The sequence below is a fragment of the Pleurodeles waltl genome, chromosome 5 (assembly GCF_031143425.1).
Source record: "Pleurodeles waltl isolate 20211129_DDA chromosome 5, aPleWal1.hap1.20221129, whole genome shotgun sequence".
In the NCBI taxonomy this organism is placed as follows: Eukaryota; Metazoa; Chordata; class Amphibia; order Caudata; family Salamandridae; genus Pleurodeles; species Pleurodeles waltl.
The window spans coordinates 16,482,068-16,494,609 of record NC_090444.1 but is presented as its reverse complement, the minus strand read 5'-3'; positions in this window follow the sequence as shown (position 1 = coordinate 16,494,609).

Genomic DNA, 12,542 nt, shown 5'->3' with positions numbered 1-12,542 from the left:
GAAGAAATCGTTTTTCAGAGCTTGGCCCAGGGGAATACTTCTTTGCCCTCCTCATTTAAAGTTTTCAGAACAAAGAAATACTGATTTGGGCAGGTGGCTCCCTCCACAACAAACTCCTAATAGTTCACCAATGTAACCTCTTGGGTTGAGTTTCCCTCCAGAACCTTTTCCACTCATAGCTGACGGCAATGCCGTACTATGCCACTGATGAAGATGACCGGTATCAGGAGGATGAAGAGGCGGCCCGGACACACCAACTGGAAGGGAGACCTGTGGAGCACTGGGTTACCATGTGCAGGACTCCTTTAATTGGGGCCTGATCAAGGCCCTGAAGCCTTGTACACAATCTCCGGGTTAACTTTGGCACACGCTAAGTGCTGGGTGACTCCAGCCTGATGCCTCAAATTGTGCCCAGTGACTCGGATCCCTCCCTGCGACACCGCTTGGCGGCTCCTCATCTACAGACATCCTGGCACAAATGGCAGCCTCTGTGCTGCACGACCATGAGTATGGGGACTCAAATCATCAAGGATCATCAGATCTTTCCCTTACAAAACCTCCTCCTCAAAAAGCCTCTTACAACCCTTCTTCTTCTGACTCACAGAAGGACTCCCCTCACTCAAAAGAGAAGAGCAAGACCCATCATCTCTCAACTGAACTTCCGGGCCCGTGTGGCTGGAACCTAATGTTTGAGCCAGAGAATATAGTCCACCTAAGATCCACCAAATGGGGTCCTTGTATAGAGGTGACGCACTATGAGCAAAAGAGGCTATGAAAGGCTTTGAAAAGGAGGTCAGAAATGCCCTCAACTCTGAATACCCTCGCCCTTACCTTCTTGCCGGAACTGGACCATAAAGTGACAACTTTCATAAAGAAGTTCGCTAAGGACCCCAAGAAGGGTGTGGACCGTGGCTGGCGTGGTTGCCAGGATAAGCTCTTAGACCTTTCCGGCCCTTTAACAAAAATACTGGATCTGGCGGTCCAAGCTAAAGACTCCAAACCCCCCTGTACCTGGAGGTCATTTTGGAATGGGCCCAGAGAGCTATCTGCCTCTTGGGAAAGGCAAACTGTGCCATGTCCACTGAGAGAAGAATATAATTTCTCATGCATCTTGATCTCAAGCTGGCGCAATTGCCCTCCTCCGAGGCAGGCACTTCTGGTAAAGGCACAATGTTCCATCAAGAAGGTGTTCAACAATGCCCTTATTACCAGGGCTTGGCGCTTCAGAGGTCGGCGCCCGGCCGCGGATACACCCTGACTTCAAGAGTGTCCCTTCAGAGAGGCAGAGGGGGTGCATACAACAACTCCAACTTTTACCCTTCCCGATACAGAGGAGGCCATGGACGTGCCTCCAGAGGAGGTTACCTAGGGAGAAACGACAGTTCCATCTATATCCACTACAGGTGAGAATAACTCCCTCTGCAGACGTGGTTTTGGGGTGAAGGATATGTTTCTTCATGACCGAGTGGTCTCAGATCACACAGGACCACTGGGTTCTTCAGACTGTGCAGGGTTTCCATCTGGAATTTTACTCCCCTCCCCCTGTTCAAACATCCTCTCCCCTCCCTCTCCATTTTTTTTCACTCAGAATGTCTCTTTACAGAGACAGGAATTCATTCTCTCCTTCAAAAAGGAGCCATCGTAGAGACTCCGCCCCATCCTCGAGGTTTCCTCAGCATAGGTTTCTTTGTGCAGAAGAAAGGCAGGGGGTCCCGCTTCATACTGAAACTCAAGCATTTCAAATTGTGCATGGTGTACCGCCATTTCAAGATGGAAGGCATACACTGTCTCAGAGATCTTTTAAGGCAAGGCGATTGGTTAGTGCGTCTCGACATAAAAGACGCCTACCTTTCATTCCCGATATTGTTCCTTCACAGACGTTTCCTTCAGTTTCAAAGGGGCCCTTGTTTTTATGAGTATTCCACCCTTCCCTTCGGCCTGTCCTAACCCCCTTTGTACTTCACCAAGCTGTTACGTCCAGTCATACAATATCTCAGGGAAAGAGGGGTGAGAATGATTATCTATTTAGACAACATCCTAATCATGGCTCAAGACAAAGAGACAGTTGCCTGCCACCTCTCTTGGACAATTTAATTGCTCCAAGGCTTGGGGTTCTTCATCAACACAGACAAATCCCACATGTTGCCTACCCAAATTATAAAATTCGTAGGTTTTCAGATAGATTCCATCAAGGCGCAGCTCCTTTCACTGGTATCAAAGTGATCCTCTATCAAGAAAGAGTTGAGGAGAGCCCTTGTCTCTCCAACTATATCGTTGAGGATTTTAGCCTGTGTGGTGGGGCTCTAAAGGCCAGATTTAACAGAAAATGATGGCGCATGGCGCTGTGCCAAATTTGACAGCGTCACGCACCGTCATTTTAAAAATGCAGGGATGCGCTGTATTTACTAGAATATGGCGCGTGTCTGTGGTTGGCCCTGCGCCGGGGCTAAATTTGCTGCCGTGCGCTATCATAATGCAAGGATGGCTGCATTGAGGGGGAGATTGTTTTTGTGCAGGAAGGTTCACCTTCCTGCACAAAAACAATCTTAAGTGATGATTTGCTCTTTCTGTGTGTGCTGCAGAATGCAGCACACATAGAAAGAGCAAAAAACAAGAAGAAATTAAAGCATTTCTCTTCGTTGTGCCACGATAACGCCACCCCTCTGGTGGCGTTAGATTTTGGCGATTCCTCAGATTTACGAAAACTCGTAAACCTGAGCTGCGGTAAAAATGCAATGGGTGTTGCTGTGGTACGCCCACAGCAACACTCACTGCACACCCCTTCCACGCAAAGTGCTGCGTGTGTACGGGGGCCATATTTCCAAGGTGGCGTTAAGCCAAAAAATATAGCTTTAGGCCACCTTGTAAATACGGTGCAGGGCATTGTGCCACCGAAGCGTCATGAAAAGAGACACTCTAGTGGCGCTCGGGGCTCTTAATGTCCTCGATTCAAGCAATTTTCCAGGCCTGTTGCATTATCGAGCCCTTCAGTGCCTAAAGATACTTCATCTCCGGAGGGTGTCTGAAGTGCTCAGAGCAGATTGTGCTTTTCGGAGGAAGCCAGGACGGAGATCTCCTGGTGGCTATGTCACATGAATGCGTGGAATGCCAGCCGGTGGGCCTGGTGAACTCAATACGGCCGGTGGAAACGGGGGCTAGACGGTCTTCTGAGGAAATACTTCAACACCACATCAATTGCCTGGAACTATCAGCCTTTGCGATCAAATCGCCATCTTCTCAAAAGGCTCAGTGCTGTAATCTGCTAAAGATGGACAACGTACATCCACCATCCGAGGGGGAACAAAATCTTGTCTATTAGCAGAGATAGTGAAAGAGTTCTGCCATTATTGTCTCTGCTCTGAATTTAGCTTAGCTGTAAACAAGGCTGTGAATTAGCCTAGCTTGGTCACACTTGTTTGCTCTTGGTCCTGCAGTCCCCAGTGGTGAGAGGGAGGGCGGTGGCCTGACTGTACTTCCAAGACAAAATTGATCAATCCTTACCAACAGGGGAGGCGCTCTTGTTTGTTGACGTGACCAGTTGCAGTTACTCGAGGGTACCGTAGGATTTACTGTTTGACCCAGGGGCACTGTTGGGGCCATTGTTGCTCGCGGCCACTGTGGGAGGGGTTATTAGAGTTGTGGGAAGCTCTCTTTGGGGACTGTGTGAAGCACAACTTGTAAAACGGTTAATGGAGGCGTCATGAATAGAAGGCTTAAAAGTGGCGGACACATTTCAATTGCCGAGATGCCTGTTGGTGGAAAAAAGTGTGCTTATTTTAATTTATTTTCTTGTGTGCAGCTCTTGCAGCACTGCAGAGGTGTGTACAGATGGACAAACACATTCTTTGCTTTACTGTGTTCAAAGGAGTGGGGGAAGCGTCAGTGCCTTACTCTGGCTCCCAACAGCCTTCATTCTGCATGCACACTCATTCCCCATCAGTCCCTGTCCTCCACCATGACTGATCACCCCTGGGTGCACATCACTCACTGCCTGACCTTTCCCTCGGCTTGAAAGGGGGAGGTGTTTACCGTCGCCTGATGCCCTCTGAAGCCCTCCTGCTGGTCTTCTTCATGCCCCCTGTTTGGGTATCTCTAAAGCCCTCCTGCTGGGCCTCTGTACGCCCCCTGTTTGGGTATCTCTGAAGCCCTCCTGCTGGGCCTCTGCATGCCGGGGTGCATCTCTGAAGTCCTCCTTCTGGGCCTCTGCATGCCCCCTATTGGGTATCTCTGAAACCCTCCTGCTGGGCCTCTGCATGCCCCCTATTGGGTATCTCTGAAACCCTCCTGCTGGGCCTCTGCATGCCCCCTGTTTGGGTATCTCTAAGACCTCCTGCTGGGCCTCTGGCTGCCCCCTGTTTGGGTATCTCTAAGACCTCCTGCTGGGCCTCTGCATGCCCCCTATTGGGTATCTCTGAAACCCTCCTGCTGGGCCTCTGCATGCCCCCTGTTTGGGTATCTCTAAGACCTCCTGCTGGGCCTCTGGCTGCCCCCTGCTTGGGTATCTCTGAAGCCCTCCTGCTGGGCCTCTGCATGCCTCCTATTTGGGTATCTCTGAAGCCCTCCTGCTGGGCCTCTGCATGCCTAGGGGCATCTCTGAAGCCCTCCTTCTGGGCCTCTGCATGCCCCCTATTGGGTATCTCTGAAGCCCTCCTGCTGGGCCTCTGCATGCCCCCTGTTTGGGTATCTCTAAGGCTTCCTGCTGGGCCTCTGGCTGCCCCCTGCTTGGGTATCTCTGAAGCCCCCCCTGCTGGGCCTCTGCATGCCCCCTGTTTGGGTATCTCTAAGCCCTCATGCTGGGCCTCTGCACGCCTCCTGTTTGGGTATCTCTGAAGCTCTCCTGCTGGGTGCCTGCATGCCCCCTGTTTGGGTATCACTGAAGCCCTCCTGCTGAGCCTCTGCATGCCTTCTGTTTGGGTATCCCTAAGCTTTCCTGTTGGGCCTCTGCATGCCTGGGGGCATCTCTGAAGCCCTCCTGCTGGGCCTCTGCATGCCCCTGTTTGGGTATCTCTGAAGCCCTCCTTCTGGGTCTCTGTATGCCCCCGGGGCGTCTGCATGCCCCTTTTGGGTATCACTGAAGCCCTCCTGCTGGGCCTCTGCATTCCCCCTGTTTGGGTATCTCTCAAGCCCTCCTGCTGGGCCTCTGCATGCCTGGGGGCATCTCTGAAGCCCTCCTGCTGGGCCTCTACATGCCCCTGTTTGGGTATCTCTGAAGCCCTCCTGCTGGGCCTCTGCATGCTCCTGTTTGGGTATCTCTGAAGCCCTCCTGCTGGGCCTCTGCATGCCCCTGTTTGGGTATCTCTGAAGCCCTCCTGCTGGGTCTCTGTATGCCCCCTGGGCGTCTGCATGCCCCGTTTGGGTATCACTGAAGCCCTCCTGCTGGGCCTCTGCATTCCCCCTGTTTGGGTACCTCTAAGCCCTCCTGCTGGGCCTCTGCATGCCCCCTGTTTGGGTATCTATAAGTCCTCCTGCTGGGCCTCTGCATGCCTCCCTTTTGGGCATCTCCTCCTGGGTCTCTGCATGCCCCCAGTTTGGGTATCTCTGAAGCCCTCCTGCTGGCCTGGGCCTCTTCATGCCCCCTGTTTGGGTATCTCGATGGCGCTGCTACCTCCCCCCATAGGGCACCAAGGCATTTCTCCTTCGGCCTGCTCACAGGCTGCTGTTCGCCTGTGGTCATGCGTCCCTGATTGCTGGACCCCTTCATGAGCTCTAACAAGATGGTCACTTTCTGACGTCTCTTTTAAACACCAATGGCAGAGCCTACAGCTTGCATCCCACTCCCAAGTCTGTTCTTCTTTGTGAAGATGTCATCCCGATTTGCCATACATGGCTTCAAAGCTGCATTTTAGTCAGATTTAAAGATCAGCCTTTCTCTGGCATCACGACTAAATCAAGATAGGCATGAGTTGTCATGCCACCTTTACTTTTATTCATTTTACAATTCCTCTGAAGCTTCCTTTCTAGTGCTGGAGTAAGTTGTGGTCTGTGACCCCGGCCTGACCCTGGTAGAAGCGACAGCAGGACGGGGGGTCAATTACTAGTCACTCATCCAGGGGCCTATCTACAGGGCTCCTGAAATGCTGCGATTGTGCAGATGTGGCATTTTTTGCACAGTTACAGATTTGCAGCATTTGGCACATAATCCATCTCCTGCCATATAATCTTCTGAGTTTAGCAACAAAAAAAAAGTTTTCAACTCAAACAATTCAAAAGTTACTAAAACGCAGAGACACATGTTGCTGCTCAGTGTAAGACCCTTTGCAACGGTCGACTGGTCATTTTCCTGTTGCTTGGTGCTATATTTGGGTAGCAAACTGGTACTGGTGAGGTGCAACTAGTGGCCAGACAGTGTTAACAAGTTTAACAAGCATTTCCAATGCAAAGGGTCTCGCATTTCCTCGAGTTACAGCTATTGGCGTTGTAAATTCATAACTGAACTTTTCTTGCCTTATAAATTGGTCTTTTCGTGTCACATAATTCCAGTGGCCCTGCATATAACTAAAGCACTTCCATTTACCTGCTTCCTCTATCTGCAGCAAGAATGTTGCCATTTAGCATCCTAAATTAAATCTGCCATTGTAATTCCAATAGAATACCACTTCCACCACCCACTGTCAGAGCTCCTGGCTGGCTAACACTATTTCCAAAAAATAGACAGAAGACAGCCACAGAGGAGAAATAAACTAGAAGGGTCACCCAAACATATCAAGCGTGGTCAAGCAGTCATTGTGTAATAAGGATGTGCAGGGCCACTGGAATTAAGGGGCAGGAAAGGAACAAATTATGAGACAGGGTTGAGCGATTTATGTGGTAAAGAAAGTCCAATTAATAATTTACAACGCCAATAGCTCTAACTCTTGCAAATGCAAGACCTCTTGCATTGCAAATGCTTGTTTTTCATTGACTGCTGTGTAACATTTCTTAAAACATTGGCAAAGCCAATAGGTCTCGCAAGTCAAGACCTATGTCTTTGTCAATGTTTAGTTACTGACCTTCTTTTCGTTGTTTACTTTAACGTCCAATCAGGGACAGGGTTGCCACTGGGCAGATTTTTATTAACATGGCCAGTACAAAACTTAGGAACATCACTTAAAACCAGTGTTTCTGCACTAATGAGTACAGACCCCTCACATACACCCGCCAACTACTTTAGATATTAAGGGTCACATGTACGAAATTTCGGAATTGTGACTCGCAATTTGCAAGTCGCAAATCCGAATGTAGTATCGTGTCATTTACACTAATAGCGATTCGCAAGGGGGTCGCAAATGCCCACCTCATGAATATTCATGAGGTAGGTCGCAATTTGCGATCCCCTTGGGAATGGCAGCCCTCATAGGGATGGTGGCCTGCTGGAGACAGCAGACCACCATGCCTGTGGCTGTTTTGAAATAAAGCAGTTTTTTTTTTTTTTGTAATGCAGCCCGTTTTCCTTAAAGGAAAACGAGATGCATTTCAAAATCAAAAAATTAAACATTTTTGTTTCATTTTTTCAGTGACATTCACAAAGGGGAAAGGGGGGTCCCTTCCCATTTGCGAATGTGTTAGCACCAGTGTGACACTGGTGTTAACTGTGATTGTTTTGCGACCGCGTTCGGGGTAACAAAATGATCATACATGGGACTGCGAGTCGCAATTAGGAAGGGAACACCCCTTCCTACTTGCAAGTCGCAATCCCATTTTGCGATTCGGTAAAAGGTTTACCAAATCGCAAAACTGGCTTTGAACATGGGGAAGTGATTTTTGCACGTCTCAAACAGCTAGATTCGCTGTTTGCGACCTGCAAAAAGCATCGTACATGTGGCCCAAAGTCCTTAATCTGTTCTCTGAATTTAACCTCTGCGGGACGGGATTTGTTGACTCAAGCACCTGTAATTTCATCCAATTCTGCCTTCTCTCCCATTTTGGGTCAGCAAACCTAGAAACTCCTCATGAGTATCAAGACAGGGTCTCCAAATGACCCCTATCTGCCCAGAATTCTGCAGCTCGGCTTTTGCAGGGAGTGCTCAGTCACACAATGTGAGAAAGTAGCCTCTTTCTAGCCTTGTTACCCCCACTTTTGGCCTGTTTGTGAGTGTATGTCAGGGTGCTTTAACTGTCTCACTGGGATCCTGCTAGCCAGGGCCCAGTGCTCCTAGTGAAAACCCTATGTTGTCAGTATGTTTGTTATGTGTCACTGGGACCCTGCTAGCCAGGACCCCAGTGCTCAAAAGTTTGTGGCCTATATGTGTTCCCTGTGTGATGCCTAACTGTCTCACTGAGGCTCTGCTAACCAGAACCTCAGTGGTTATGCTCTCTCTGCTTTCCAAAATTGTCACTAACAGGCTAGTGACTAAATTTACCAGTTCACATTGGCATACTGGTACACCCATTTAATTCCCTTGTATATGGTACTGAGGTACCCAGTGTATTGGGGTTCCAGGAGATCCCTATGGGCTGCAGCATTTCTTTTGCCACCCATAGGGAGCTCTGACAATTCTTACACAGGTCTGCTACTGCAGCCTAAGTGAAATAATGCCCACATTATTTCACAGCCATTTTACACTGCACTTAAGTAACTTATAAGTCACCTATATGTCTAACCTTCACCTGGTGAAGGTTGGGTGCAAAGTTACTTAGTGTGTGGGCACCCTGGCACTAGCCAAGGTGCCCCCACATTGTTCAGGGCAATTTCCCCGGACTTTGTGAGTGCAGGGACACCATTACACGTGTGCCCTACACATAGGGCACCACCTATGTGTAGCGTCACAATGGTAACTCTGAACTTGGCCATGTAACATGTCTAAGATCATGGACAATTCCATGATCCCCCGGGTCTCTAGCACAGAACCCGGGTACTGCCAAACTGCCTTTCCGGGGTCTCCACTGCAGCTGCGGCTGCTGCCAACCCCTCAGACAGGTTTCTGCCCTCCTGGGGTCCAGGCAGCTCTGGCCCAGGAAGGCATAACAAAGGATTTCCTCTGAGAGAGGGTGTAACACCCTCTCCCTTTGGAAATAGGTGTGAAGGCTGGGGAGGAGTAGCCTCCCACAGCCTCTGGAAATGCTTTGATAGGCACAGATGCTGCCCATCTCTGCATAAGCCAGTCTACACCGGTTCAGGGATCCCCCAGCCCTGCTCTGGCGCGAAACTGGACAAAAGAAAGGGGAGTGATCACTCCCCTGACCTGCACCTCCCAGGGGAGGTGCCCAGAGCTCCTCCAGTGTGCCCCAGACCTCTGCCTTCTTGGATTCAGAGGTGTTGCTGGCACACTGGACTGCTCTGAGCGGCCAGTGCCAGCAGGTGACGTCAGAGACTCCTTCTGATAGGCTCTTACCTCTCTTAGTAGCCAATCCTCTTTCCTATGTAGCCAAGCCTCCTTTTCTGGCTATTTAGGGTCTCTGCTTTGGGGAATTCTTCAGATAACGAATGCAAGAGCTCACCAGAGTTCCTCTGCATCTCCCTCTTCACCTTCTGCCAAAGGATCGACCGCTGACTGCTCAGGACGCCTGCAAAACCGCAACAAAGTAGCCAGACGACTACTAGCAACCTTGTATCGCTTCATCCTGCCGGCTTTCTCGACTGTTTCCAGGTGGTGCATGCTCTGGGGGTAGCCTGCCTCCTTCTTGCACCAGGAGCTCTGAAGAAATCTCCCGTGGGTCAACGGAATCTTCCCCCTGCAACCACAGGCAACAAAAGACTGCATTACCGGTCCTCTGGATCCCCTCTCAGCACGACGAGCGTGGTCCCTGGAACTCAGCAACTCTGTCCAAGTGACTCCCACAGTCCAGTTACTCTTCAGTCCAACTTTGGTGGAGGTAAGTCCTTGCCTCCCCACGCTAGACTGCATTGCTGGGTACCGCTTGATTTGCAGCTGCTCCGGCTCCTGTGCACTCTTCCAGGATTTCCTTTGTGCACAGCCAAGCCTGGGTCCCCGACGCTCCTTCCTGCAGTGCACAACCTTCTGAGTTGTCCTCCAGCGTTGTGGGTCTCCCTTTTGTGACTTCAGGTGGACTCCGGTTCACTCCTCTTCTAAGTGCCTGTTCAGGTACTTCTGCGGGTGCTGCCTGCTTCTGTGAGGGCTCCCTGACTTGCTGGGCGCCCCCTCTGTCTCCTCATCCAAGTGGCAACATCCTGGTCCCTCCTGGGCCACAGCAGCATCCAAAAACCCTAACCGCAACCCTTGCAGCTAGCAAGGCTTGTTTGCGGTCTTTCTGCGTGGGAACACCTCTGCAAGCTTCTTCGCGACGTGGGACATCCATCCTTCAAAGGGGAAGTTCCTAGTCCTTTTCATTCTTGCAGAACAATAAGCTTCTTTTAACAGGTGGCAGCTTCCTTGCACCCTCAGCTGGCATTTCTTGGGCTCCTGCCCACTCTCGACACTGTCGCGACTCTTGGACTTGGTCCTCTTGTCTTACAGGTACTCAGGTCCGGAAATCCACTGTTGTTGCATTGCTGGTGTTTGTTCTCCTTGCAGAATCCCCCTATCACGACTTCTGTGCTCTCTGGGGGTAGTAGGTGCACTTTACACCTACCTTTCAGGGTCTTGGGGGGGGCTATTTTTCTAACCCTCACTGTTTTCTTACAGTCCCAGCGACCCTCTACAAGCTCACATAGAATGGGGGTCCATTCGTGGTTCGCATTCCACTTTTGGAGTATATGGTTTGTGTTGCCCCTATATCTATGTGCTCCTATTGCAATCTATTGTAACTGTACATTGCTTGCATTACTTCCTTTTGCTATTACTGGCATAATTTTGGTTTGTGTACATATATCTTGTGTATATAACTTATCCTCATACTGAGGGTATTCACTGAGATACTTTTGGCATATTGTCATAAAAATAAAGTACCTTTATTTTTAGTATATCTGTGTGTTGTGTTTTCTTATGATATTTTGCATATGACACCAGTGGTATAGTAGGAGCTATACATGTCTCCTAGTTCAGCCTTAGCTGCTCTTCCATAGCTTCCTTCTATCAGCCTAAGCTGCTAGAAACAACTCTTCTACACTAATAAGGGATAACTGGACCTGGCACAGAGTGTAAGTACCCTTGGTACCCACTATAAGCCAGGCCAGCCTCCTACACACAATGGTTATCAGTATTTTCCTCACCCCTGGAAGGAAGGCATAGTTCTTCCTCTGCAGAAAAAAACCTAGGGTCAGATTTACAAGGCTCTAGTGCCCCTGGAGCGTCACTTTCAGACACGCTCTGGGCTGCTTTTCACTGCGCCATATTTAAAAGGAGGCAAAATTGTAAATCTATGGCAGGGCCAAAAACTAACACCACCCTAGGGGTGGCGTGAGCATGGCGCAACGAGGATGAATGCTTTTAGTCCTCCTCATTTTTTGCTCATTCTATTCTATAGAAAGAGCAAAAGGCCATGAATTATTGTTTATGTGAAGGAAGGTGTCCCTTCCTGCACATTAACAATCATTCCAAAATGATGCTTTGCTACTTCCATGTGCGCTGCATCCTGCAGCACACATAGAAGTGCCAAATGGCCTTTGTATATTGTTTATGTGCAGGAAGGGCCACCTTCCTGCACATAAAGAATCACACCCCTGAGCGCACTATGGTGTAAGGGTGCCTGCGTTGGCGCCGGCACCTAGATTTAGCGCTGGCGCAGGGGGAAACACAGGGGGATGCCATATTTTTGTAAATACGGCCCATCCCTGCGTTTCAAAAGCAGCACAGTGAGGCGCTGCAACTTTTGTCACAGCAGCCCGCTGCGCCACTGTTTTGTAAATCTGGGCCCCAATGCAGATCCGGATAATATGAAACATGTTCACCCAATGTCTCTGCTGCCCGTACCGGCTAAAATACTAGAGAAGTATCTTAAACTGATCAACACCCACAGCATTCTCGACTCATCGCAGAACGGGGTCAGGAGTCGCCACAGTACAGAGACCGCTCACCGTAGCCACTCACAGTATCAGGCGCCAGCCAGACCCAGATGGGGCGACTGGCTTAGTGCTACTGGACCTGTCCGTGACATATAACACTGTCTCGCCCCTGCGTGTGGTACAACGTCTTCAGGAGGCTGGAGTGGGTGCAAAGGCTTTCAGTCCTCTCCACTTCCTTCTTACTGACAGGGTGCGAATCGTTAGCTGCGGTGGCTTTAAAGCCAAGACGCTCAGTCTCCCGTGCGGGGTTGCGCAGGGCTCACCCTCTTTAATTTGTATGTCGCTCCTCTTGCAGAACTAGAATGCTCGTCGACTTCCAGGTTCTTTCCTATGCGGACAATACACAAATTATTGTGTCACCCTCTGATAATTTGCCTCTGGTAGCTAACAAGTGCATGACCAGCATTAGGCACTTGGATGAAAGACCACTTTTAAAAACTTAATGTGGGAAAACTGAGGTGCTGGTGTTTGGGGCACAGGAGTCAATTTGGATTAACACCTGGTGGCCGGAGGCCTGCAGCGCCCTCCCACTCCTGTGAAGTTTGCTAAAACTCTTGGTGTTATCTGTGACACAGCTCTTAATTTTGAGTCCCAGGTCAACCATACTACCAATAACTTTTTTTATGTCATCAGAGATCTCAGCAAAATGTTTCCTTTTATC